Below are 4,551 nucleotides of genomic sequence, written 5' to 3'. Positions count from 1 at the left end.
CAGAATCGACAACTTCTGAATGCTTTGCCTAAGAGTTGGGATAATCACGTTGCTATGATCAAGCGGACCAAAGATCTCGCAAGATGCACCTTGACTGAAATGATTTCACACATCAAAGCATGTGAGCTTGATGACAAGCAACGGGAGAATAATCACAAGTCCAGTTTGTTAGCCGCTGGCATTTCTGTTTCTTCCACCAATCCAAGCAATGACAACACTGCACTGATTTCACAGAATGGATCGAAAAAGGCTACATCTGGGTCAACCACTACTGTGCATTACTCTAGCTCAAGCTCCTCATCGCCTGCAGCAAAAATTGCCACACCTACTTCAGCAAAATCTGAGCTCATCGCCTTCTTTTCTCAGCAATCGAAAGAGAATCTGGAGGTCGCTGCTTCTGTGATAAATTGTTTGAATGCTTTTGTTGCAGGTAAAATACAACCTCCTAGCTGGTCGTTGAATGATCTATTTCAGTATCATCCTGAAGATGTGGAGGAGATGGACATCACCTGGCAAATGGCAATGGCAGCATTCAGAGCACAAAGATTTGCAAATAAGACTGGCAGAAATAGATGGGGATCTGCTTTCTCAAACTCTGCAAATGTTCCAATGAAGTTACGCTGCTACAACTGCCATGAGCAAGGTCATTTGGCAAGAAACTGTCCTAAGCCCAACAACAACAAAGACTTTACTCCTGCGCATCCTGCTCCTCCAAATCCTGAAAGGGCTCTTGTGACGACAAACGACTCTACTGTTGCTGGTGAAGGAACTCAGAGTTCAGCCCTTGTTGTTCAACCAAGTGCAGATTTCAATTGGGATGATGAAATTCAACGTCTGAACATCTCACAACCAGAAAACCAGAGTGCTGCTCAAAACATAGCATTCATGACTTCAGATGAAAAGGACTCTTTGCCAGATGCTGAGCCTCAAGCTGAGAACTTTGCATTCATGACCAAAATCCTGACAGCTCCTGTTCATGGACTCACTGCTGAAGAGGTACGTTCTATTTTCTGTACTACTGAATGCAGAGAAAGAGTTGAGGCTTATAGAATACATAATGCTGAACTTATTCAAGATTATCAAGATCTTAAGAATAAAAACTTTACTTTGGCCAAAAATGAAAAACTTTACAAAGAAAAAATTGAGGCCCAAAGAAAAGATATAGTTCAGCTAAAAGAAGACCTCAGTGCTAAAAACTGTAATTTCTTAGATGCTCTAGCCACAATTAACGACCTGACCAAAGAATTAGAGGACTTGAGAGTCAAATATCAGATAAATGAAATCAATATCAAAAAATTTGACACCTCTAGTAATTTGGTCAAGAACATTTGTGACATACAACTAGAGTATAAAGAAAAGAAAGGGGCTGGATTGGGATACACAAAAACTCCTCCTCCATATAATCATAACTACACTTATATGCCTTTCACGGAAGAGGAGTTACTCAATGAGGGCAAGATGACTTACGGTCCAAAAACCGATAAGTCATCAATCAACAACAAATCTGTTGATAAACAACCTGGTCATTCAATAAATTTTGTCTCAAAAGGAAATGTTGATCCTAACCAGTCGTTTGCATGTGCAGAAAAAGTTGATGTGAAATGTGAAGAGACACTTGGGGGAGAACAAGTTTTAAATTCTGATTCACAAAAACCTTGTTTTGATGAAAATAATCCTGATCTTATTTTGGGACAAAGTATTTTTAGCATGTTACTTTCTTTAGCTGGTAATGGGCCTGATGTTTTGGGCAAGACTGATGATGTTTGTGTTGAAACTGTGAACATTAATGCTGGTGATGAATTTTCTTCGGTTAATAATTGTGAATGTGATGGTTCTAATATGTCAGATGATAGTGTTGCAGGTGAGGTCCCTCAGGATACATTCAGTGAAACCACTGACACTTCTTCTCAAGAAAATCACGAATGTCCCGATTCTTCTTCTGAATCGGTCTCAGTGGGAGTCCCTAATGTTGAATCTAGTGGGACCCCATTGGAAACCGTTGATACACATGTTGAAGAAGCATGTGTTAGTGAAATTTCAAATGCTTCTGAAATTGAAACTGAATCAAAAATCATCGACATAGAATTAAATGGTAATTTGAACGTAAAATCTTCAACAGATGTTTTGCCAAATAAAACTGATCTCAAATCGTCAGATTTTCAAGGAAAAGGTAATCACAGTAAGAAAGTCGTGTTTGAATCGCAACATACATCACATGCTTGTGAAACGTCAAATCAGGTGAACCCAGATCGCTCTAAACGAAAGCCAGCAAAAATCGCCAAACCTGAAAAGCAAAGCAGGAATAATTTTCAGAAAAACCCGAAACTCCACACATTGAAACGACAAACTTGTTTCAACTGTGGAATTGCGGGACATATTGCACGAAATTGTGTCCATCCCCCAAAGAAGTCATCTGAGCATAAAGACTTCAAAAATCAGAAGGATAGATCAAATCGAACTAGTTGTTCAAAGCCTATGAATGTCTCAAAGACGGAGGCAATGAAGAATAACAGTCGAAGGACCAAGCCTTCTGATTTAGACTGGAATGCAGCCAAACGAAGAAATCAACAGAATCAAAAATTTTTTCAAAGACACAACCAAAATGTTTTTGATAATTATTGTTCTAATTGGTCCTATCAACACTGGAGACCAAAGGTAAAGGCTGCCCAGTCGAACATGAATGCCAACTCTTTTGTCAACAGAGATAAATCCAAATTTTTAAATAAAGATAATCTGATTTGGCAAAAAGTAACATATATTGATGCATATGGAAAACCCAGATCCACTATGGGTTGGGTTCCTAAATCTAACTAATCCCGCTACTCGTGCAGGAACAGCTGTGGAGGACTACCGTGCGCCTCTGGTACATGGATAGTGGCTGTTCCAGGCACATGACAGGAGACTTATCCCAACTTGTGAATGTCAAAGAATTTAACGGTGGATATGTCTCATTTGCGGGAGGTGAATCTGGCAGAATCACTTTCAAAGGAACTGTTCAAAACGGTGTTCTCAGCTTTGAAAATGTCAATTATGTTCCAGAACTGAAACACAATCTGTTAAGCATTTCGCAGATTTGTGATAGAGGGAATTCAGTTCATTTTACGAAGAAGGGATGTCATGTTCTGAAGCCTGGGATTGTTATTCCAGAAGACTGGTTCTTGATGACAGCTGAAAGAAAAGGAAACGCTTACGTCATTGATATGAACAAGAAGCCGTGTGAAGAGATCACTTGTTTATTTTCGAAGATTTCAGAGCATGATGGTCTATTGTGGCACCGTCGACTCGGGCACGTGAATATGAAAAATCTGAATCGTCTAGCTAAAGGTCAATTGGTACGAGATCTTCCGATCAAGGATTTCATGTTGGTGGAAAAGTGTGTTGCTTGTGCGAAAGGGAAGGCGCATCGAAAACCTCATAAGTCTAAACCAGTACCCTCGACAAAAGCTGTACTCGAACTACTTCACATGGACCTTTTTGGTCCAGTGAATGTGCTGAGTATCGGGAAGAAAGCTTATTGTCTGGTAATCGTCGATGATTACTCTCGCTACACTTGGGTGTATTTTCTCAGTCACAAAAATGAAACTGCTGCACTGGTGAAACAATTCATTACATTGGCTGAAAATCAAGCGAGTACTAAGGTGAAGGTTATTCGATCAGACAATGGGACAGAATTCAAGAATGCTACTTTGGATACATTCTGCATAGAAAAGGGAATCGATCGACAGTTCAGTGCGCCTCGCACTCCACAACAAAATGGAGTGGCTGAAAGAAGGAATCGTACTCTAATTGAGGCTGCACGTACTATGCTGGCTGATTCAAAGCTTCCGAGCTTCTTTTGGGCTGAAGCTGTTAGCACGGCTTGTTATATCCAGAATCATGCTTTAGTAAATAAACGTCACATGAAAACCCCTTATGAGATTCTGGAAGGACGTAAACCTTCGGTTTCACACTTTCGTATTTTTGGTTGTCCATGTGTATTACTACTAATGGACTCAAATGGAAAGTTTGAAGTCAAAGGTGACGAATGTTACTTTGTTGGATATGCTAAAGGCTCTGCTTATAGGGTATACAACAAAGTAACTAGAAAAGTTGTTGAGTCGTGCAACATCGAATGGCTTGAAGAGAATGCTACGGACGCTAGAGTCGGTCCAGATTGGTTATATGATTATTCGGCTCTGTTTAAATCATTTAATAATTTATCAAGTGATGTTTCAGTTGCAGGTGAGTCTGTTCCCAAACAACCATTGTCATTTGAAGATACAGAAGACGAAGCACAGATGGAAGAACAAGCTGTAAACGCATCAAAAAGCCACACTGTTGACCCTCCGGGGATAGTTTTTACTCCTCACCCTTCACCACAACAGATGTCCCAGCACTCCCCTGAAGGTGCTTCAACAAGTGGTACTTCACCCAGTGTTTCAGGAACTTCACTGTTTCCTGATCCAATTCCTGAGGATTGTACTGTCACTTCTCCTGTAGTTCACACTACAATTGCACCTAATGAGGGGGAGTCTAGCAATACCACCACTGATGAAGAAATTGTACCTGATT

General features: G+C 40.3%; 1 long non-coding RNA gene across 1 annotated transcript; it reads left to right on the top strand.

Moving 5' to 3' along the window:
• The first annotated feature begins 964 nt into the window (after positions 1–964).
• On the top strand, positions 965–1,751 carry LOC110914744. The gene is made up of 2 exons (XR_002578550.1): positions 965–996; positions 1,586–1,751. It is a non-coding gene; the product is annotated as an uncharacterized LOC110914744 (long non-coding RNA).
• The last annotated feature ends 2,800 nt before the right edge of the window (positions 1,752–4,551 follow it).

Source organism: Helianthus annuus, chromosome 3, assembly GCF_002127325.2.
Source record: "Helianthus annuus cultivar XRQ/B chromosome 3, HanXRQr2.0-SUNRISE, whole genome shotgun sequence".
Lineage (NCBI taxonomy): Eukaryota > Viridiplantae > Streptophyta > Magnoliopsida > Asterales > Asteraceae > Helianthus > Helianthus annuus.
This window is presented reverse-complemented; position numbering and strand designations above follow the sequence as displayed.